The sequence below is a fragment of the Triturus cristatus genome, chromosome 1_2, assembly GCF_964204655.1.
Source record: "Triturus cristatus chromosome 1_2, aTriCri1.1, whole genome shotgun sequence".
In the NCBI taxonomy this organism is placed as follows: domain Eukaryota; kingdom Metazoa; phylum Chordata; class Amphibia; order Caudata; family Salamandridae; genus Triturus; species Triturus cristatus.
The window spans coordinates 104,713,954-104,738,580 of record NC_140580.1 but is presented as its reverse complement, the minus strand read 5'-3'; positions in this window follow the sequence as shown (position 1 = coordinate 104,738,580).

Genomic DNA, 24,627 nt, shown 5'->3' with positions numbered 1-24,627 from the left:
CTCACGAAGGACGGTGGTGTGGCTTGCTTTGCTTGTTCCTGAATGGGAGAGCGATGTCGTTTGGAGTATTTTGGGAAGTAACGCGTCCCAACAAGCCCCGGTCCGACAGGCAGAGGCGTCCTGCAGCGTTGCCTTTCATATGGAATTTATGTACAGGATGCCCGCCGGCTGAACATCAACGATGTTGACGAGAAACGATTGAAGCTGGGCCAGCAAGATATGCAGGCCCGCACGATTGAATTTTTGAAACTTGAAAATGTCAGCCAGGATTTGCGGGGGTATTTTATCCTTGCAGAAAGAAGCAGGAGAAGTGATGAAAGAGGCAAGAGATGTGCAGAAAGAAGCAAGTGAAGTGAGGAAAGAAGCAAGAGAGGCACAGAAAGAAGCAAGAGAGTTGCACAAAGAAGAGAGTGGGGTGCAGAAAGGGGAAGAAAGGTGCAGGAAGAGGCAAGTGAGGTGCATAAAGAGGCAAGAGAAGTGCAGAAAGAGACAAGAGAGGTGCAGGAAGAGGCAAGCGATGTGCAGAATGAGGCAAGAGAGGTCCAGAAAGAGGAAGAAAGGTGCAGATAGAGGCAAAAGAGGCAACAGAGGTGAATAAAGAGTCAAGAGAGGTGCAGAAAAAGGCGAGAGGTACAGAAAGAGGCAAGAGAGGTGTAGAAAGAAGAGAGTGAGGTGCAGAAAGAGGCAAGAAAGGTGCAGAAATATGCAAGAGAAGTGCAGAAAGAGGCAAGAGAGGTGCAGAAAGAGGCAAGAGTGGAGTAGAAAGCCAAGACAGGTGCAGAAAGAAGCAATAGATATGCATAAAGAGGCAAGAGAGGTGCATAAAGAGGCAAGAGGGGTGCAGAAAGAAGAGAGTGAGCTGCAGAAAGAGAGAAGAGAGGTGTAGAAAGAGGTAAGAGGTGTAGAAAGAGTCAAGAGAGGTACAGAAAGAGGAAGAAAGGCACAGAAAGAATCAAGTGAACTGCAGAAAGAGGCAAGATAAGAGCAAAAAGAGGCGAGAGAGGTGCAGAAAGAGGCAGGAGAGGTGCAGAAAGAAGAGAGTGAGCTGCAGAAAGAGGCAAGAGAGGTACAGAAAGAGGCAAGAGAGGTACAGAAAGGTAGCAAGAGAGGTGCAGAAAGATACAAGAGGTGTAGAAAGAGGCAAGAGTGGTGCAGAAAGAGGCAAGAGATGTGCAAAAGAGGCAAGAGAGGTACAGATAGATTAGAGTGAGCTACAGAAAGCGGCAAGATAGGTGTAGAAATAGGCAAGAGAGGTGCAGAAAGAGGCAAGAGAGGTAAAGAAAGAGGCAAGAGATGTACAGAAAGAAGAGAGTGAGCTGCAGAAAGAACCAAGAGAAGTGCAGAAAGAGGCATGAGAGGTTCAGAAAGAGGCAAGAGAGGTACAGAAAGAGGCAAGAGAGGTGCATAAAGAAGAGAGTGAGCTACATAAAGAGGGAAGAGAGGTGCAGAAAGAGACAAGAGAGGTGCAGAAAGAGGCAAGAGAAGTGCAGAAAGAGGCATGAGCGATGCAGAAAGAAGCAAGAAACGTGCATAAAGAAGAGAGTGGACTACATAAAGAGGGAAGATAGGTGCAGAAAGAGGCAAGAGAGGTACAGAAAGAGGCATGAGAGGTGCAGAAAGAGGCAAGAGAGGTGCATAAAGAAGAGAGTGAGCTACATAAAGAGGGAAGAGAGGTGCAGAAAGAGGCAAGAGAGGTACAGACAGAAGAGAGTGAGCTACAGAAAGAGGCAAGAGAGGTGTAGAAAGATACAAGAAAGGTGTAGAAAGAGGCAAAAGTGGTGCAGACAGATGTGCAAAAGAGGCAAGAGAGGTACAGATAGATTAGAGTGAGCTGCAGAAAGCAGCAAGAGAGGTGCAGAAAGAGGCAAGAGAGGTGCAGAAAGAGGTAAGAGGTGTAGAAAGAGGCAAGAGAGGTACAGAAAGAGGCATGAGAGGTGCAGAAAGAGGCATAGAGAGGTGCATAAAGAAGAGAGTGAGCTACATAAAGAGGGAAGAGAGGTGCAGAAAGAGGCAAGAGAGGTACAGACAGAAGAGAGTGAGCTACAGAAAGAGGCAAGAGAGGTGTAGAAAGATACAAGAGAGGTGTAGAAAGAGGCAAAAGTGGTGCAGACAGATGTGCAAAAGAGGCAAGAGAGGTACAGATAGATTAGAGTGAGCTGCAGAAAGCAGCAAGAGAGGTGCAGAAAGAGGCAAGAGAGGTGCAGAAAGAGGTAAGAGGTGTAGAAAGAGGCAAGAGAGGTACAGAAAGAGGAAGAAAGGCACAGAAAGAATCAAGTGAACTGCAGAAAGAGGCAAGATAAGAGCAAAAAGAGTCAATAGAGGTGCATCAAGAGGCAAGAGAGGTGCAGAAAGAGGAAGAAATGCTAATTTTTGACTACACCTAGATAGGCAAGACATGTGCAGAAAGAGAAAGAGAGGTGCAGAAAGAAGCAAGAGAAGTGCAGAAAGAAGCAAGAGAAGTACAGAAAAGGCAAGAAAAGTGCAGAGAAAAGCAAGAGAGGTGCAGAAAAAAGCAAGAGAGGTGCAAAAAGAGGAAGAAAGGTGCAGAAAGAAGCAGGAGAAGTGATGAAAGAGGCAAGAGATGTGCAGAAAGAAGCAAGTGAAGTGAGGAAAGAAGCAAGAGAGGCACAGAAAGAAGCAAGAGAGTTGCACAAAGAAGAGAGTGGGGTGCAGAAAGGGGAAGAAAGGTGCAGGAAGAGGCAAGTGAGGTGCATAAAGAGGCAAGAGAAGTGCAGAAAGAGACAAGAGAGGTGCAGGAAGAGGCAAGCGATGTACAGAATGAGGCAAGAGAGGTCCAGAAAGAGGAAGAAAGGTGCAGATAGAGGCAAAAGAGGCAACAGGGTGAATAAAGAGTCAAGAGAGGTGCAGAAAAAGGCGAGAGGTACAGAAAGAGGCAAGAGAGGTGTAGAAAGAAGAGAGTGAGGTGCAGAAAGAGGCAAGAAAGGTGCAGAAATATGCAAGAGAAGTGCAGAAAGAGGCAAGAGAGGTGCAGAAAGAGGCAAGAGTGGAGTAGAAAGCCAAGACAGGTGCAGAAAGAAGCAATAGATATGCATAAAGAGGCAAGAGAGGTGCATAAAGAGGCAAGAGAGGTGCATAAAGAGGCAAGAGGGGTGCAGAAAGAAGAGAGTGAGCTGCAGAAAGAGAGAAGAGAGGTGTAGAAAGAGGTAAGAGGTGTAGAAAGAGTCAAGAGAGGTACAGAAAGAGGAAGAAAGGCACAGAAAGAATCAAGTGAACTGCAGAAAGAGGCAAGATAAGAGCAAAAAGAGGCGAGAGAGGTGCAGAAAGAGGCAGGAGAGGTGCAGAAAGAAGAGAGTGAGCTGCAGAAAGAGGCAAGAGAGGTACAGAAAGAGGCAAGAGAGGTACAGAAAGGTAGCAAGAGAGGTGCAGAAAGATACAAGAGATGTGCAAAAGAGGCAAGAGAGGTACAGATAGATTAGAGTGAGCTACAGAAAGCGGCAAGATAGGTGTAGAAATAGGCAAGAGAGGTGCAGAAAGAGGCAAGAGAGGTAAAGAAAGAGGCAAGAGATGTACAGAAAGAAGAGAGTGAGCTGCAGAAAGAACCAAGAGAAGTGCAGAAAGAGGCATGAGAGGTTCAGAAAGAGGCAAGAGAGGTACAGAAAGAGGCAAGAGAGGTGCATAAAGAAGAGAGTGAGCTACATAAAGAGGGAAGAGAGGTGCAGAAAGAGACAAGAGAGGTGCAGAAAGAGGCAAGAGAAGTGCAGAAAGAGGCATGAGAGATGCAGAAAGAGGCAAGAGAGGTGCATAAAGAAGAGAGTGGACTACATAAAGAGGGAAGATAGGTGCAGAAAGAGGCAAGAGAGGTACAGAAAGAGGCATGAGAGGTGCAGAAAGAGGCAAGAGAGGTGCATAAAGAAGAGAGTGAGCTACATAAAGAGGGAAGAGAGGTGCAGAAAGAGGCAAGAGAGGTACAGACAGAAGAGAGTGAGCTACAGAAAGAGGCAAGAGAGGTGTAGAAAGATACAAGAGAGGTGTAGAAAGAGTGTTGGACAGGCCACACGAAGGGCTTGCTCCCTCCCCGCATGACAGGGCCTAAGCCCCGGCCCGCCAGGCGTGACCCACACGAATCACCCGCACTCCGTCTCCCGACGGAACTCCTGCCCCCGGACCTCCATGTATCACAGGACCGAGCCACCACCGGCTCCCCCGGCCGGATCAAGCCGCCATCTTGGGCCCTGCGCCACGAGGCCGCGTGGCCTCCACCCGACCCTAACCCTGGGCCTGGCCGGCCCCGGCATCCCGGCACCACCTTCCACCCAGGAGGTGAGCGGACCACTTGGCAGGTCAATGGGAGAACGAAGCGTCAAGGGCTCTCCCCCGCCAGGTGCCGATCGCCTCCAGCTCCCCCAGGCGCTGGCTCCACCCCCTGCTGGGTGTCTGGACACCTTCATCCCGGACCCTCCGACCTCCAAGTGCGAGGGTCCGGACATCAAAGGGCGCCAGACCTATAACTAGGGCAGCTCCGGAGCAGGACGGCAGTTGTATCCTGGAGTCGAGAGACACCGAGAGAACTCAGCCTTGACGGACTACTGGCGCTGCCGTAGCCCTATCTTGTGAACTATCGTCCTGCCTGCTGGCGCTGCCGCGGCCTTCTGCAACATCCATCCTCGTCGGGACCTGCTGGCGCTGCCGCGGCCCGTTGTAACGACCATCCTCACCGGACCTGCTGGCGCTGCCGCGGACCGTGCATCGACCATCTCTCCGGGACCTGCTGGCGCTGCCGCGGACCGTGTATCAACCATCTTCACCGGGACCTGCTGGCGCTGCCGCGGCCCGTCCCAGCTAGAACACCGAGCTCGAGGATTGTGAGCTATCCACCATACCACCTCAACTACCAAGACTGGTAACCAGACTGTCCCGCTACCCCCTTTCCCCATCTTGAGAGACTTGAATCGAGGGGACCCCTGAGTCCAGACCTCCTTGTACCTTCCATCATACCGTAAAGAATTGCCTATAAAGAACGCTAAATCTTCTCCTTGTGTGGTGTCTGTCTGTGGGGGGGAAGTTATTTATCTGTACGATCGCTGGAGACGGCTCTCCCCGGAGACCTCTCCCCTTGTCCTCGGCCGACCCTCCCGGTCCGTCTAACATTGGTGGCCAGCGGCGCGATCCGAATCAACGCGTAATCGTACAGAGAGTAGCTCACCCCACGACAAAACCACGATGTCAGCCAAAGATAGCGGTTCCACTGAAAAGTTCCAAATGGATAAGTTGGAAGAATATAGCCACCGCGAACTTAAACAATTCTGCATGGAACTAGGCATTGCTACCACCGGCCTGAGTACCAAAGACGATTTAAAGCGCGCCCTTGAGTCGTGGGCGGAAACTGGGGTCACCGGATCCCCCGACCAAAACAGAGGGGAACGCCACGGCTCCCGAGGAGCGGGGAACGGGCCTCTCGCAGGAGGAGATCCAAGAAAGAGAAAGAACCAGATTACATGAGTTGGAAATGGCACGACTCAAGATGGACGGTGAACTAAAGTTAGCCGAACAGAAACTAAATCTAGAACATCTGCGGCTCCGAGAAGAGCGAGAAGAAAAACAGAGACAGAGAGAGCTCGAGGAAAAAAGAATAACACTCGAACACGAGCGCAAACTGGCGGAAATAGAACTCCGGAAACAGAATAAAGAACCGGGGGTGCCTGAGCGACCGCACACCCCGGGAGCAACCGAGAGAAAAGTCCACATCCCCAAGGATGTTGTCCGAGAATATGTCCGAGAGGACGACATCCAACAGTGGTTCAAAGCCTACGAGATCGCCATGACCTCCCACCGGATCGACCGGAGTGATTGGGGAGCCGGACTATGGGGGAGGTTCGTCAACGAAGGCCGCGATGCCCTATTGCAGCTCCCAGATCACCAGATGTCGTCCTACGACCACATGAAGGCTGCCCTCCTCACCCGCTACGGCCTCACGCCCGAGATGTACCGCCAGAGGTTCAGAGACTGCACCCGGATCCCGGGTACAACTTGGGTGGAGTACGTCAACTATTTCAGCCGAGCCTTCGAGGGTTGGATCAAGGGGAGCCATGTTACGACCTACGAGCAACTCTTTAACCTTGTGGTGTGGGAGCACCTGTCGAACAACTGTTTCGTCGAGCTCAGGCAGCACCTCCTCGACAGTAAATTGACGGACCCCCGGCAACTCGCCGCCGAAGCTGACCGATGGGAAAGCACCCGAGTGGGCCGGAGAGGACCGCACGAGCAAAACCGAAACAACCAAGGCCAGCACCGGCCCCGGGGAGGAGGAGGAGGCCAGGGGCGAGGGAGAGACACCATCCCGGCAACACCCGTGGCCAGCACCCCGCCCCCGGCCGGGCGGGGCAACCCCCCGATGCGCCCGGGGTTTCGAACCAACGTCACGTGCCACCGATGCCAGCGAGTCAGCCACTACGCCAATGACCCGAGCTGCCCGCAGAACCAAACACCAAAGCCCCGCCAGGTAGCGGCCGCCGCCCTGGGGGAAGAACGACTATCAGAGGAACAGGAAGAATATGAGCCGGCCCAGCAAGAGTGGGAACCGGCCGCCATGGTTCTAGCATGCCTAGGGGGAAAGGACATGGTTCCGCGGGCCCCCCTACCCGCCAACACCCGGAAATATGGCCAATGGGTGACCATTAATGGACGTCGGGCCGAGGCCTTACGTGACACCGGCGCCAGTGTGACGGCCGTCCGCTGTCACCTGGTGAAGCCCGAGCAGATCCTGCCGAACATTCTCTGCCCCGTCCGCTCAGCCGACAATTCCGAGAGTCTGTGTCAAATGGCCTGCGTCCCCTTCGAATGGGGAGGGGTCTCCGGCCTGTTGAAGGTGACGGTCCGGGATGATGCACCCGTGGACTGCCTCCTGGGGAATGACCTTGAGAGTTCCCCGTGGGCCACCGTCGAAAGAAGAGAGCACCTGGGGATGCTGGGCCTCCCGGACTGGGCCTGCGTAACCACCCGGTCCATGGCCGCCCGTGCCGTCCCCCGATCAGAAGATCCAGAATGGCCAGCACCTCCGCCCCCGGTCGCCCCAGTAGAGGACCACGACGAGACCAACCCCCCAGAACCAACGGCCGAAGGGGTTGCGCAACCACAGGACCTTCCCGGCCTGGCTCAGTGGCGTCAAGAAGGGGGGCCCACCCAAGAGCAGTTCCGCCAGGAGCAAAAGACCTGCCCCTCCCTCGAGGGGCTCCGCCAGCAAGCCAGCGCCCAGAGCGCAGGGGACTCCACCGGAACTCATTGGGTCTATTGGGATAACGACCTGCTATACAGCGAACAAAGAATCGCAGAACTAGGGGCCAGTCGAGTGCTGGTGGTGCCTCTCCGCTTCAGAGACTTCCTACTAACTCTGGCCCACGATGTCCCCCTGGCTGGACACCTGGGCCAGGACAAAACCTACAGTCGCCTAGTGACTCACTTTTTCTGGCCGAAGATGCGGAACGACGTCCTTAACCACTGCCGGTCCTGCCCCACGTGCCAAGCCAGTGGGAAGAGCGGCCGTAAGCTGAAAGCCCCTCTGCAACCCTTCCCAGTGGTCACCACCCCGTTCGAGAGGGTAGGAATAGACATTGTGGGGCCCCTGGACCCCCGCACGGCACAAGGACATAGGTTCATCCTGGTACTGGTGGACCACGCCACCCGCTACCCCGAGGCGGTGCCCCTACGAACTGTAACAGCCCCGGTGGTTGGCCGGGCCCTAATGGGGATCTTCTCCCGAGTGGTCTTCCCCCGAGAAGTCGTCAGCGACCGAGGCACGAACTTTATCTCGAAATATATGAAGTCCCTCTGGCAACAGTGCGGGGTCACCTACCGATTCACGACCCCCTATCACCCCCAAGGGAACGGACTAGTGGAGCGATTCAACCGCACCCTCAAGGGGATGATTGGGGGATTGGAAGAGCCCCTCCGTCGCCAGTGGGATGTACTACTCCCGTGCCTCCTCTTCGCCTATCGAGAAGTTCCCCAGAAGTCCCTCGGCTTTAGTCCTTTCGAACTCCTGTACGGGCACCCTGTGCGAGGGCCCCTCAGCCTAGTCAAAGAAGGTTGGGAGATGGCCCCCCTAAAGACCCCTCCAGACGTCTTCAAGTACCTCCTGGCCCTCCGCAATCAGACCCGACGCTTCAGGGAGATGGCAAAAGCGAACCTCGAGGCCAGTCAGGAGGACATGAAAAGATGGTACGATCACAATGCTTCCTCCGTCGAGTTCGAACCTGGTCAACAAGTGTGGGTGATGTCCCCCACCGAACCAGGTGCCTTGCAAGATAAGTGGACGGGGCCCTTCAAAGTGGTCGAGCGCAAAAGCCCCGTCACTTACCTCATCGACATGGGGACCCCCCGGAACCCCCTTCGGGTCCTCCACACCAACCGACTCAAACCACACTTTGTGCGCTCAGAACTCAGCCTCCTGATGGCTACGGACAGTGGGGCGGATGAAGACTCCCAACCCCTCCCGGATCTCCTGAAGACTCAGGAGAACGACGGTTCCGTGGACGGGGTCCGGCTCTCCGATGCCCTCACCCCAGAGCAACGCCAGGGCTGCCGGGACCTCCTACTGCGATTCGCTACACTGTTCTCCCTCACCCCCGGGATCACCCCTTGGTGCTTGCACGACGTGGACACCGGGGACAGTCCCCCTGTCCGACACCGGGCCTACCGCGTGCCAGATCGGGTACGGGCCTGCATCCAGGAGGAAGTGGCCAAAATGCTCACGATCGGGGTCATCGAGCCCTCGGACAGCCCCTGGGCCAGCCCAGTTGTACTGGTCCCCAAAGCCGCTGCCCCCGGCACCACGCCTGAACTGAGATTCTGCGTCGACTACCGGGGCTTGAACGCTGTCACCCGGACCGACGCTCATCCTATCCCCCGAGCCGATGAATTGATCGACCGGCTGGGGGCCGCCCGCTATCTCAGCATCTTCGACCTAACAGCGGGCTACTGGCAGATCGGTCTCACACCCCGGGCTCAGGAACGGTCTGCCTTCTCCACCCCCGATGGCCACTACCACTTCAAGGTCATGCCCTTCGGCATGAAGAATGCCCCCGCTACTTTTCAACGTCTAGTGAACCAGGTCTTGGCGGGGCTCGAGGAGTTCAGCGCTGCCTACCTGGACGATATCGCGGTGTACAGCCGCCACTGGTCCGACCACCTCCTCCACCTCCAAGAGGTCCTGCAGGCCCTCCAGCGGGCCGGCCTCACGATTAAGGCTGGCAAATGCCAAATTGGTCAAGGGTCCGTGACCTACCTCGGGCACCAGGTGGGAAGCGGGCTGGTGGCCCCGCTGCAACCTAAAATTGCTGCCATCCAGTCCTGGCAGCCCCCCGTCACCCAGACCGAGGTCCGAGCCTTCTTGGGACTCACCGGCTACTACCGGCGGTTCGTGAGGGACTACGGCAGCATTGTGGGGCCCCTCACGGGTCTCACGTCCAAAAACCAGCCGAAGCAGATTAACTGGACCACCGACTGTCCGGTGGCCTTCGAAAAGCTGAAGGCCGCCCTGTGCTCCAGGCCCCCGATTACAGTCGGGAATTCATTGTACAGACAGACGCCTCCGACCACGGCATCGGAGCGGTTCTTTCCCAACTGAACCCCGAGGGCCATGACCAGCCGGTGGCCTTCATCAGCAGACGTCTCCTGGCCCGTGAACAGCGCTGGAGCACAATCGAGAGGGAGGCCTTCGCAGTGGTGTGGGCCCTCAAAAAGCTCCGGCCCTATCTCTTCGGTACCCACTTCCGGGTACAAACCGACCATCGACCCCTGCAGTGGCTGATGCAGATGCGGGGGGAGAACCCAAAACTATTACGCTGGTCCATCTCCCTGCAGGGAATGGACTTCACCGTGGAACACCGACCGGGCCAAGACCACGCCAACGCAGATGGCCTGTCACGCTTCTTCCGCCTCGACGAGGAAAGTCCCCAGGAAGATGGGTGACTCTCCCCGCCTTCAGCTGGGGGGGACGCATGTTGGACAGGCCACACGAAGGGCTTGCTCCCTCCCCGCATGACAGGGCCTAAGCCCCGGCCCGCCAGGCGTGACCCACACGAATCACCCGCACTCCGTCTCCCGACGGAACTCCTGCCCCCGGACCTCCATGTATCACGGGACCGAGCCACCACCGGCTCCCCCGGCCGGATCAAGCCGCCATCTTGGGCCCTGCGCCACGAGGCCGCGTGGCCTCCACCCGACCCTAACCCTGGGCCTGGCCGGCCCCGGCATCCCGGCACCACCTTCCACCCAGGAGGTGAGCGGACCACTTGGCAGGTCAATGGGAGAACGAAGCGTCAAGGGCTCTCCCCCGCCAGGTGCCGATCGCCTCCAGCTCCCCCAGGTGCTGGCTCCACCCCCTGCTGGGTGTCTGGACACCTTCATCCCGGACCCTCCGACCTCCAAGTGCGAGGGTCCGGACATCAAAGGGCGCCAGACCTATAACTAGGGCAGCTCCGGAGCAGGACGGCAGTTGTATCCTGGAGTCGAGAGACACCGAGAGAACTCAGCCTTGACGGACTACTGGCGCTGCCGTAGCCCTATCTTGTGAACTATCGTCCTGCCTGCTGGCGCTGCCGCGGCCTTCTGCAACATCCATCCTCGTCGGGACCTGCTGGCGCTGCCGCGGCCCGTTGTAACGACCATCCTCACCGGACCTGCTGGCGCTGCCGCGGACCGTGCATCGACCATCTCTCCGGGACCTGCTGGCGCTGCCGCGGACCGTGTATCAACCATCTTCACCGGGACCTGCTGGCGCTGCCGCGGCCCGTCCCAGCTAGAACACCGAGCTCGAGGATTGTGAGCTATCCACCATACCACCTCAACTACCAAGACTGGTAACCAGACTGTCCCGCTACCCCCTTTCCCCATCTTGAGAGACTTGAATCGAGGGGACCCCTGAGTCCAGACCTCCTTGTACCTTCCATCGTACCGTAAAGAATTGCCTATAAAGAACGCTAAATCTTCTCCTTGTGTGGTGTCTGTCTGTGGGGGGGGAGTTATTTATCTGTACGATCGCTGGAGACGGCTCTCCCCGGAGACCTCTCCCCTTGTCCTCGGCCGACCCTCCCGGTCCGTCTAACAAAGAGGCAAAAGTGGTGCAGACAGATGTGCAAAAGAGGCAAGAGAGGTACAGATAGATTAGAGTGAGCTGCAGAAAGCAGCAAGAGAGGTGCAGAAAGAGGCAAGAGAGGTGCAGAAAGAGGTAAGAGGTGTAGAAAGAGGCAAGAGAGGTACAGAAAGAGGCATGAGAGGTGCAGAAAGAGGCATAGAGAGGTGCATAAAGAAGAGAGTGAGCTACATAAAGAGGGAAGAGAGGTGCAGAAAGAGGCAAGAGAGGTACAGACAGAAGAGAGTGAGCTACAGAAAGAGGCAAGAGAGGTGTAGAAAGATACAAGAGAGGTGTAGAAAGAGGCAAAAGTGGTGCAGACAGATGTGCAAAAGAGGCAAGAGAGGTACAGATAGATTAGAGTGAGCTGCAGAAAGCAGCAAGAGAGGTGCAGAAAGAGGCAAGAGAGGTGCAGAAAGAGGTAAGAGGTGTAGAAAGAGGCAAGAGAGGTACAGAAAGAGGAAGAAAGGCACAGAAAGAATCAAGTGAACTGCAGAAAGAGGCAAGATAAGAGCAAAAAGAGTCAAGAGAGGTGCATCAAGAGGCAAGAGAGGTGCAGAAAGAGGAAGAAATGTTCAGAAAGAGGCAAGAGAGGTGCAGAAAGAGGCAGGAGAGGTGCAGAAAGAAGAGAGTGAGCAGCAGAAAGAGGCAAGAGAGGTACAGAAAGAGACACAGATGTACAGAGAGAAGAGAGTGAGCTGCAGAAAGAACCAAGAGAAGTGCAGAAAGAGGCATGAGAGGTGCAGAAAGAAGCAACAGAGGTGCAGAAAGAGGCAAGAGAGGTGCATAAAAAAGAGAGTGAGTGGCATAAAGAGAGAAGAGATCTACAGAAAGAGGCAAGAGAGGTGCAGAAAGAGGCAAGAGAGGTGCAGAAAGAGGCAAGAGAGGTGCAGAAAGATACAAGAGAGGTGTAGAAAGAGGCAAGAGAGGTACAGCAAGAGGAAGAAATGTTGAGAAAGAGGCAAGAGTGGTGCAGAAAGAGGCAGGAGAGGTGCAGAAAGAAGAGAAAGAGCTGCTGAAAGAGGCAAGAGAGGTACAGAAAGAGGCAAAGATATACAGAAAGAAGAAAGTGAGCTGCAGAAAGAACCGAGAGAAGTGCAGAAAGAGGCATGCGAGGTGCAGAAAGAGGCAACAGAGGTGCAGAAAGAGGCAAGAGAGGTGCATAAAAAGAGAGTGAGCGGCAAAAAAGAGGGAAGCGAGCTACAGAAAGAGGCAAGAGAGGTGCAGAAAGAGGCAAGAGAGGTGCAGAAAGATACAAGAGAGGTGTAGAAAGAGGCAAGAGTAGTGCAGAAAGAGGCAAGAGATGTGCACAAGAGGCAAGAGAGGTACAGATAGATTAGAGTGAGCTACAGAATGAGGGAAGACAGGTGCAGAAAGAGGCAAGAGAGGTGCAGAATAAGAGAGTGTGCTGCAGAAAGAGGAAGAGAGGCGCAGAAAGAGGCAATAGATGTGCAGAAAGAGACAAGATAGGTACAGAAAGAGGAAGAAAGGGGCATAAAGAAGCAAGAGAGGTGCAGAAAGAAGTAAGAGAGGTGCAGAAAGAAGCAAGAGAGGTGCATAAAGAAGAGAGTGGGGTACAGAAAGAGGCAAGAGAGGTACAGAAAGAGGCAAGAGAAGTGCAGAAAGATGAAGAAAGGTACAGAAAGAGGCAATAGCAAGAGAAATGCAGAAAAAGGAAGAATGGCACAGAAAGAAGCAAGAGAAGCATAGAAAGAAGCAAGAGAGGTGCAAAAAGAAGCAAGAGAGGTGCAGAAAGAAAAGAGTGAGATGCAGAAAGAGACAAGAGAGGTGCAGAAAGAGGCAAGAGAGGTGCAGAAAGAGGCAGGAGAGGTACAGAAAGTAGAGAGTGAGCTGCAGAAAGAGGCAAGAGGGGTACAGAAAGTGACAAAGATGTACAGAGAGAAGAGAGTGAGCTGCAGAAAGAACCAAGAGAAGTGCAGAAAGAGGCATGAGAGGTGCAGAAAGAAGCAACAGAGGTGCAGAAAGAGGCAAGAGAGGTGCATAAAGAAGAGAGTGAGCGGCATAAAGAGGGAAGAGAGCTACAGAAAGAGGCAAGAGAGGTACAGAAAGAGGCAAGAGAGGTGCAGAAAGATACAAGAGAGGTGTAGAAAGAGGCAAGAGAGGTACAGAAAGAGGAAGAAATGTTGAGAAAGAGGCAAGAGTGGTACAGAAAGAGGCAGGAGAGGTGCAGAAAGAAGAGAAAGAGCTGCTGAAAGAACCGAGAGAAGTGCAGAAAGAGGCATGCGAGGTGCAGAAAGAGGCAACAGAGGTGCAGAAAGAGGCAAGAGGGGTGCAGAAAGAGGCAAGAGAGGTGCAGAAAGAGGCAAGAGAGGTGCAGAAAGATACAAGAGAGGTGTAGAAAGAGGCAAGAGTAGTGCAGAAAGAGGCAAGAGATGTGCACAAGAGGCAAGAGAGGTACAGATAGATTAGAGTGAGCTACAGAATGAGGGAAGACAGGTGCAGAAAGAGGCAAGAGAGGTGCAGAATAAGAGAGTGTGCTGCAGAAAGAGGAAGAGAGGTGCAGAAAGAGGCAAGAGATGTGCAGAAAGAGACAAGATAGGTACAGAAAGAGGAAGAAAGGGGCAGCAAGAAGCAAGAGAGGTGCAGAGAGAAGTAAGAGAGGTGCAGAAAGAAGCAAGAGAGGTGCATAAAGAAGAGAGTGGGGTACAGAAAGAGGCAAGAGAGGTGCAGAAAGAGCCAAGAGAAGTGCAGACAGATGAAGAAAGGTACAGAAAGAGGCAATAGCAAGAGAAATGCAGAAAAAGGAAGAATGGCACAGAAAGTAGCAAGAGAAGCGTAGAAAGAAGCAAGAGAGGTGCAGAAAGAAGCAAGAGAGGTGCAGAAAGAAAAGAGTGAGATGCAGAAAGAGACAAGAGAGGTGCAGAAAGAGGCAAGAGAGGTGCAGAAAGAGGCAGGAGAGGTACAGAAAGAAGAGAGTGAGCTGCAGAAAGAGGCAAGAGAGGTGCAGAAAGAAGAGAGTGCGCTGCAGAAAGAGGCAAGAAATGTGCAGAAAGAGGCAAGAGAGGTGCAGAAACAGGCAAGAGAGGTGCATAAAAGAGGCAAGAGAGGTGCTGATAGAACGGGAAGGAGGTGCAGAAAGAGGGAAGAGAGTTGCAGAAAGAGGCAAGAGAGATGCAAAAAGAAGAGAGTGAGCTGCAGAAAGAGGCAAGAGAAGTTCAGAAAGAGGCAAGAGATGTGCAGAAAGAGGCAAGAGAGGTGCAGAAAGAGGTAAGAGGTATAGAAAAGGCAAGAGAGGAGCAGAAAGAGGCAAGAGAGGTGCATAAAAGAGGCAAGAGAGGTGCTGATAGAACGGGAAGGAGGTGCAGAAAGAGGGAAGAGAGTTGCAGAAAGAGGCAAGAGAGATGCAAAAAGAAGAGAGTGAGCTGCAGAAAGAGGCAAGAGAAGTTCAGAAAGAGGCAAGAGATGTGCAGAAAGAGGCAAGTGAGGTGCAGAAAGAGGCAAGAGAAGAGCTGAAGGAGACAATAGAGGTGCAGAAAGAGGCAAGAGAGGCACAGAAAGAAGAAGAAAGGTGCAGAAAGAGGCAAGAGAGGTACAGAAACAGGAAGAAAGGAGCAGAAAGAAGCAGAAAGAAGCAAGAGAAGTGCAGAAAGAGGGAAGAGAGGTGCAGAAAGATGAGAGTGAGCTGCAGAAAGAAGGAAGAGAGGTGCAGAAAGAGGCAAGCGAGATGCAGAAAGAGGCAAGGGAGGTGCAGAAAGAGGCAAGAAAAGTGCAAAAAGAGGCAAGAGAGGTGTAGAAAGAGGCAAGATAGGTGCAGAAAGAGGCAACAGAAGTGCAGAAAGAGGCAAGCGAGGTGCAGAAAGAAGCAAGAGAGGTATAAATATATATATGTATATATTCAATCTCCTCTCACTCTCACAAGGAAGGAATCAGCACTCGGTTGTAGTTTGTAAGTATTTAATCTACAAAGGACGTGATCCACGCGTCTCGGCTAGTCCGAACCTTGATCACGATACATGACGTCATTGTAGCTTCCTTATTTAAATGTAGAAATGGCTCCAGTTGCCAACATTAACAAAGGACTACATATTACATTAAACCAAAAAGCTGTCAGCCATATTGGCCTGGTCACGATGTGAAAATTCAGGAATTCATACAATAAAGAAAAGAAAACAAGTGTTAATATGCACACAATGTAATTTCAGCATATCTTGCGTGACTGCCATACCTGTGTATTCATCAATGTGACTTGTTCATAAGAAACATACTTACGATTGCAAATATCAACATAAACGATGTGTGGAAATGTGCTTTTCAATGAGCACACCGGTGCAGGGGTCACCCTTCTCTGTCCACGGGTCTTTAGACCAACAAAATAGAGATTAGCACTGAAGTTGGAATTCAAATAACAAGTTTATTAATCACTCATGAGTGGGACTACGTCCACACAGCACTCTCAAGTGGTGCCTGAGGTAGCACATTGAAGTCACAGAACACAGGCCTTATTTACAGAGTTTGTTGCAGAGTAAGCATGTAGTTACAAATAGAATGTACAGTTCTACACAGGAATAGTTACCGACAAACATGGGCAGATGGGATATCACTTAGTTAGCAAAGTGGGAGGGGGAGCTGGAGTGCTTATGGCAGCACTAAGAAATTTACAGTTAAGTCAGAGACCAGGTGTTCTGGGAGCTACAAACTCTTTAGCATGCACATTGCTTTTAGCTGAGTTAGGATGTCAACTAAAATAGACAGCACAGGCAGGGAAAAAGATGAGCAGCAGGGGTGGGAGAATCACAAAGCCAACAAAGAGGATGCCATAACCAAGATGGCCTCAGCTCATGCTAACAGAAATTATTCATATCATCTCTTTATTTTTTAATTCCAATGCTTTTTGATATATCATTTTACGCTGTTCTTTTTCTGCTATAGCTTCTTCTTTCCTCACTCTCTCTTGCACTTCTTTCTCCCTCATTCATACATAATCAAACATATCTTGTTGACTCTTATGCTTAAACAAACAATGCTCTACATACTGAATCTTTTTAAAATCAAATGACCCATTCACTGGCCATCGTAGATCAGGATCCTTTTTCGTATATTTGTTCCACAGTGTACTATACATTATGGAAGAAATACTGTATTTAATGTACATATGCATATTAGGTGTCCCCTCTGGGGGAGCCAGCTGACTTCTTTCTAAATCCATTTTTGGTACCACCAAGACAGCAACACAACCTACGGAGTGTGCTAGGAACAAGCATGGTACCAAATTTTTGTAAAATATTACTACGTTTCCAAGATATACCAAAGTAGAGAAAAATCTCCACATTACCTGCCTTTACCTTTTGCAAAGGATAAATAAAAACAAACAAAACCAGAATCTTGGCCAAGCAAATCAAGAGTGCCGCTTCAGCGACCTTACCAAACAAGAGTCTCCAAATTCCAACTGCCAATCTCTTGGTCGAAAAAAACGCCAAAGGATACCTCAGTCGGGACCGGCCAACACCTGGAGGGTCAAATCAAGAAAACCGGAAAAACCACTTTGGCTGCAAAGACAAGGGTCTCCTCATGCAGGACGTCTCCTCAGGAATATTCCACTATTCCATCAAGACCACTCCTTTGGACGGCCGCATCTCCGATGAGGACCCACGTGTCGGGCGCCAACTGTGGAAATGTGCTTTTCAATGAGCACACCGGTGCAGGGTTCACCCTTCTCTGTCCACGGGTCCTTAGACCAACAAAATAGAGATTGGCACTGAAGCTGGAATTCAAATAACACGTTTATTAATGAGTGGGACTACGTCCACACAGCACTCTCAAGTGCTGCCTGAGGAAGTACATTGAAGTCACAGAACACAGGCCTTATATACAGAGTGTGTTGCAGAGTAAGCATGTAGTTACAAATAGAAGGTACAGGCCTACACAGGAATAGTTACCGACAAACATGGGCATATGGGAAATCACTTAGTCAGAAAAGTGGGAGGGGGAGCAGGAGTGCTTATGGCAGCACTAAGAAATTTACAGTTAAGTCTGAGACCAGGTGTTCTGGCAGCTACAAACTCTTTAGCATGCATATTACTTTTAGCTGAGTCAGGAAGTCAGCTAAAATCGACAGCGCTGGCAGGGAAAAAGACGAGCAGCAGGGTTGGGAGACTTACAAAGCCAACAAAATGGATGCCATAACCAAGATGGCATGCTAACAGAAATTATTTCAGATTTCCACAAATGGACTACACATTACTTTAAAGTGAAAGGCTATCGGCCATATTGATCTGGCCATGTTGCATATTATCGAGGTGCTTACACGAAAGAAAGGAAATAAAAAGGTGTGTTAATATACTCACACTATCCCTAAATAAAGTTCTAGTGATTATAGTTCCATTCCATTCACAGCTCATTTGAGATGTCATGAGTGATGTCTTGAGTGATGTCACTGACCATGTCATGAATAATATAATGTCTGAGGCAATAAGCAGTGCATTGCGGGCGCGTAAGTTATAGTTAGCTCAGGTAACTATAACTGCTGAATTTCAGTGGTTTTGTATGAGTGAAATCTGAGTTTGACTATAATGTCCCTGTAATCTTTGTTTTTTTCTGCGAATTTCTAGTTCTTTTATGTTAAGTAAGATGCCTATCACAATGGATGGTGGGGAGTTGGAACAGGGCCTGGCCTGGCATTGTGCTGCCCCCCAACCAAGCTTGCTGCTCCTGCCTCCCCTCCTCCTTACCATTCATTGTCCAAGTCAATGCCCCTGCTCCCTCATTACAGCCCGGTGTGGCTGTTGTTCTGCCACTGGCCTTCCCACCTTCTCCGAACAGTTAGCTTGCTACCCCATCCACTTTCTACTATCCTCTGTTGTCTGAATCCATGCACTAGCCTCCTCCATCCTGCCATGCATGGTCTGATGGGCTACCACTGCTCTCCATTTAGCATGATGTTCCAGTCCACGCCTCCTGCCCATCATTGCTCTCCTGCTTAGCCTCTGTGCTTAGCTTGCTTCCCCAACTCTCCTTCCTCCTGCCCTCTGATGTCTGTGTGCATGCTCCTGATCTATCCTTTTTGTCCACCATGTTCTATGGACCTGCCCCTCTTATCTCCTCCCACCTGCCTAACATTGTCAGATGACTGTAACCTCTCCCTGACAGCTCCACCCTGCCTGTCCACGTTCCACGTTCCACGTTCCATGCCCCTATCTCCTTCCTCCTGTCCTCCATGGTCCATTTTACTGCCACATCCTTCTGCCCTCCCTGGTCTGTTGTGCTGCAACTGCTCCTCCTGCCTGACCCTCATGGTCAGTTGTGAGGCTCCTTCCCCTGAGCTCTCTTGTCTGTGCCCAGCTCCTGCCCCTCCCTTCTAACATCCATGATCCTTTGTACGTGCCCCGCACCCTCCTTCTTGCCTATCATGGCCAAATAGTGCTGCCACTAACCCTCTTTCTTGCCATGCATGGTCTTCTGTGCTGCCACGGCCCCTCCCACCTTCCCTGTGAAGTCAGCTAGCTGCCCCTGACACCCTCCCACCTTCCCTCCATGGTCTGTTTGTATGCCATTGTAGTCTCACTGTTGCCCTCCATAGTGTGTTGTGCTTCTAGTGCCCATCCTAACTAACCTCCATGGTCAGCTTTCTGCTCCTGCCATGCCCCCGTGCCCCCTGCCCTCCCTTTTCATGTGCAGACCCCTATTCCCTCCCTCCTGGCTTGTCTGTTCCATTTTCATGCCCCTGATCCCTCCCTCCTGCCCTTTATGGTCCGTTATGCTGCAGCTTTCTCTCCTGTTTGTCCAGTATGGTCAGCTTGCTGCCATTGCCTCTTTCCCCTCTGTTCTCTGTTGTCCATGTGCACGGTCCTGTCCCCTCCCTATTGTTTTCCATGGATTGTTGTGCTGCACTGCCGTACTGCATGCCCTGTGTGGTGTATTGTGCTGCTGCAAACCCTGATTCTTGCCCTGTAAGGTCAGTTAGGTGCCCCTGTCCCTCCTCTGTTATCCGAGTCCATGTCCCTACCCCAATTCCTACTGCCTCCCATGATCCAATGTACCATACTTGCTAACATTTTGAACTTGCTAAGAGGGAGATTTTGGAAAAGAAAACCTAGGGAATTGATTTTTCCCATTGACTTGCATAGAAAAAGAGGAGATTGTAGACAAGAGACAGATAAAATAAAGCCCTTTTGGGCTTAAAAACATTGGGCGTTTCCTGCCTGAATCGTCTCTGTTGGCATGTATGATTGTACTACCACTGCCTCTTTCTTCTGCCCTCAATGGTCTATTATATTGCCACAGCCTCTCTTGCCTGTCCTGCATTGTTGGTTTGTTGCCCATGCCCCCCTTTCCACTGCCCTCCATGTTGTGCTGCCACTGCCCTTCCTGCCTGCCCAGTATGGTCAAATTGTTGCCTCTGCACCCTCCTACCTGCCTTCAATTTTCCGAGTCCGTGCCCCTGACCTCTGCCTCCCAACAGTATCCTAATGAACAACTAAATTGATAACATTCTATATTTATCACAAAAGTGTGGCACGCCTGACATCATCTTGATGTAATCAAAACTGTAATACCTAAAGCATTTCTTTTAGAAATTATAGAAATGAGAGGGTCTTATTTGCATAGAAATTATGGTTAGTGCTCTAAAAAACTAAAATGAGGACATATTTTCTGAGTTCTCAAATAGCAACACAAAGCACTTTTAAATTATTTGTTATCTTTATGTTTTTTTATCCAGGTGACCACTTGATTAAATGTTACGCTTAGGAGAGAGAATGTGGTGTTACTTCCAGAGCTGCAGACTTTGCAACTGGGGAACAAAGTTGGAGTTTCTGCTTCATCTCGACATTCTGTGATTCTGGTCAAAACACTTCATCTCCCCAAGCCAACAACCAAAATGAGTTTGTCCTTGTATGATGTAACCAATGCTCATGTAAAGCACTCCAATATCTGACTAGCCTGCACTATATAAAACTGCACAAAACAAAGGATAAAAAGTGTTTTCCACACTTCTGTCATTGGGCTATACATAGGCGACATCTGGGTGATATTTGTGCAACATCTGGGCACCTTTTTTCTCTGGTGGCTATCTTGGGAGACGTCAATTAAATTCATTAACCTTTATTCAAACTGACTTAGAAACATAGATCATAAAAGTGTACATAAAAACAGTAAATCCTCTTTCTTAATACAGTACAGTGAGAATTAATTAAAAACAGTAGGTAAAAACGGGTGTTACAAAGCCCGGTTCAGAGCAACTTCAGGTTAACAGAATAGTAAAGTTCAATGTTTCACAAGATAAATCTCATGTACTTTGTGCAAAATACGCAATAAGGGGTCCAAGTAAGGTGCAACGCTCCAATACCTGACCAGTCTGCACTATATAAAACTGTAAAACAACAAAAAATAAAAAGTGTTTTGCACACTTCTGTCATTGGGCTATATGTGGGCTACATCTGGGTGATATTTGTGCTACATTTGGGCTCTTTTTTTCTCTGGTGGCCATCTTGGGAGACTTATTTGTTATGAAGTTTCCTAATTTCCTCATTTACTGCAGTCCCCTCAGTATGAAATGCTTTCAGTTTTTTACTTTGATTCCATCAAGAAGGCATTCAGATGTGTCACACATTTGCCATACATTCTGAATGTTAGCACTCTAGTTGCTCATTAGATCACTGTAGTAAAGCTACTGCTCACCAGGGAGTTAACTGGAAGTCTACTGCTGGTACTGAAAGTGATTGTTTCAGTCTGCATGTCAGAATTTTCTAATGAAATAGAAGAGGATTTGAGATCTCACTTAAAACATGCCCTAATTTTTCTTTCTGCAGCACTAACCATAATTTTGTTCCTTTTTAAATTAAATGTTTTAAGTGTTATCAGTTTATTTCAATCAAGATGGCTTCAGGTATGCCATAATTTTGTCATAAGTAAGACTGTTAGCGATCTTGTTGTTCTTTAGAACACTCTGGGAAGCTGTAGTAGAACACAAAGGAATCAACTGACAGGCTGTTCCTGTTGAAATATAACAGGAAGATATTTGAGATCTCACTTAAAACATGTCCTAATTTTTCTTTCTACAGCATTAGCCATAATTTCTATGACAAAATCAACCCCCTCATTTTGTTCCTTTTTAAATTAAATGTTTTAAGTGTTACCAGTTTATTCCAATCAAGATGGCTTAAGATGTGCCATACTTTTGCCATAAGTGCATGTTAGCGTTCAAGTTGTTCTTTAGAACACTCTGGGAAGCTGCAATAGAACACAAAGGAATCAACTGACAGTCTCTGCCCTTGTTGAATGTACATGTTTTGCTGAGAATGTCAGACTTCATTCTCACATGACTGAGAAAGATAATGTGAATTTACAGAAAATATGCTCTCATTTTTGCTTCTGGAGCACCTTCTAAACCTCTATGGGACAAGCATGAGAAAATAGATTTCTCTCAAACATGATTCATGATATCCCAGCAGAAGGTTTTTCACAGGGTAAAATCACCTTAGAACACACCACAATTCCTAAAATTAGTATGGTACCATCAACAAATGAATTCTAATGTAACTAAAGTCTGTTATCACCCTTTACAGTTCTCCTTTTGGTGACCCTCCAAAATATTCTATTCACTACAATGCATTTAAATGGGGTGCCATCATGTATATTGATGGCTGCCTGCAATTCCAGGATGAAGTGCTGACAGCCAATCAGATCTCACGATGAGATGTGTGGTTAGGCTTCGCCCAGATATTGATATTTTTTTATTTTTGAATTTCTTAGAAACTACTGAATGGATTTACACCATTTAAAAAAAGGGTGCTTTCTGAACCAAGAGCTACCTTTTAGCCAAATTTGGTGTAATTCCGTTCAGCAGTTTGGGCTGTAGCCTTGTCTAAAGTTTCCTATGAAATTAACATGGGGAAAATGTGTTTTGGGACCCCCTTTTTTTCTCGGTCCCCGCTTGACGAATCATCCCTAAACTTTCAAGACAGGAGCTGACCGGAGCGCCCCATTAGTTTTGAAAATTTCACGAAGATTCATCAAACGGTGCCAAAGATATTGGCAAATCAAAAAACGCTTTCCCTATGGAAACTAGGTCCTAACTATAAATACCTATTGGCAACCGTGAGTAGGTAATATATATATACATATATATATATTTGGGTTTTTATTTTTGAGGGGACCCTCCAAACATCCTTTTCTTTTACTCCTAACCTCCATTTACCTCTTCTCTCAAATCCTAAAATTACCCTTACCTCCCTTTACCTCTACCAAACTATAAATAATAGATTTACACTTACCTTCTTTACCTCCATCAACCACTAAACCCTTAAATCACCCTTGCCTTCCCTTTCTTGTACCCACCCCTGAACCCTAAATTCAACCTTACCTTCCTTTACTTCTACCCCAATAAACCTTAAATTCACCCTTACCTCTATTCATCTCTTTTCACCCCTACATCCTAGAATCAACCTAACCTGCCTTTACCTCTTTCCACCCTAAACCCTAAAATCACCCATACCCTCTTTTTCCTCTATCATACCTGTAACATAAAAATCACTCTTACTTCCCTTTAGCTTTATCTACACCTAAACCACTTTTAAAAAAATAACAAACAGATTGTCATTAAAAAAACTAAATATGTACCTGTGTGGTAGAGTACTGCATGGTAATGGTACAACTATTTACCTGTGTGGTACTTACCTGCGTGGTTAAGGCTCTGTGTGGTTAAGAATGCATGGTAAAGGCTGCTTTCCCTACAACTATCATGTTCATGGTAAAAGTCTATGGACACCTTGGGAGGTCAAAGCGATTTTATATCAATCAGCTTGCAGCCTTGGACCAAATAAATATTGTAATCTAACTTGGGATCCATATGTAAACTACACACATCAAGGACAGTCTGTATTTTTTAAATGCATGTGCAGTATGTTGTTGCCTCGCTCAGGCTTCTCTGTTTAGCCAGTCCTTAAGGCTAGACCCGGCTTGTATCAGAGCACTTTACATGCGCAGAAGCAGTTTAGGAAAAACAGTTGATTCATAGAATAACACAGACAGGCAAGAAAAATACATATTAAGTTAAAAAGGGGGCAAAAAGCAATTGACATGAAATAGAGGCAATCAAGAAGAGTGATTTTACAAGGTAACAAAAACGCAGGTACAGCTCACAACTAAGTAAAGGGGGGGAAACAAAAATTCCGGGCGGATTAGCGGGTACTGAACAATTAGAAAATATAAATGGGTGAGAACAATTTAGGGCAAAGAAGAGGGTATTGACGGAGAAAGATTAAAGGAAGAGATGGGGGGAAGGGATAGGAGATAGGGGTGGGGGAAAAAGGGGGTAGGGTGAGAGTAAATAAAGTAAGTAAATAATGGAAAACCAAAGCAGGGGAAGCAGAATGTAAGGTCAGAGGCGAGGTTATAGACCCCAGTATTTGTTTGTAGCTGCAAGTCTGTATAAGTAATTTTAATGCAGCATGTGCTTTGAGAAACGTAGGCTCTTTAGAAGCAACGCAGGAGTATTTCCCAAGCCATGAATACTTTGCAAAGTTCTAAGATCCACACTCCATATTTGTGCTGGTCCCTTTCTTTGTTCAAGCTGAGAGAGGTTGAGATGGAACGGAGAAAAAATGATGCGCACAGTCTCTAGGTGAGTACGGTAGTTATGACATCATCATCAGCCATCCAGTTCTAACCTCCTGGGTTCCAGAGCACAGGCCAAGGTGGATCCGAGAGTGAAGAAAAAGATCTAAAATGAGGGCACTAATTGTATTGTGTGGTTTGGGGGCGATATAATGACTAAACTCATCGAGGTTATGGACTGGTAGACTCTTTACACCGGTTTACTCTGTCTTCAGGTCACAATCTTCCTCTTGCCCTGCACTAAGGGGCCGATTCCGATCCAGGTCGGAAAGCACTTCGACCGAGTCGGATCCGGAGTGTTTTCTGACCGAGCCGGACTCCTATAGTCCGACCGAGCGAGTACGATGCGCACATATGCTGTCAGACTCGGTTCGGTCGGACTCCCATAGAAGTCAATGGAAGCCAGTCGTATGACACGTACATGGGCTCCCATTGACTGAATGGGTACGTCTCGCACAAGGGTGCCCCCTACAGTGGGTACACATCGGTGCCATCTGTGCCGTACATGCCTGTGTGGGGGAGACCCATGTGTCTCCCCCTGTGTGCGAGTCGTACGTCTGCGGGTGTCGGGGGGTCCAACGCGGACCCCCGAAGTCTGACTCCGGGAGCTTTTGCAAGCCGGACACTCCGGCTCGCACAGGCTGTCCGACGTGTGCATCGTACTGGCTCGGTCGTGAAACGCATCCATTGCACGCCACGGTTAGCTTACGACCAAGACGTACGGAGCGGTTCAGACCCGGAAACTACTCGGTCGGTGAATTTCATGTAGCTCGCATCGTACTTGCTCGCTCGTACAGCTGTACGAGTCGGGCGGAAAACACGCATACGGCTTGTAGTTTTTCTGGACAAATTGCGTTCGGTGCCCTTCCGACCCGGATCGGAATCGGTCCCTAAGTGTCCTGAGACAGTGTGATTTCCTGTGAGCAGCCATTTTGCAGGACGCGATACACAGTTTAGTTTAGCAG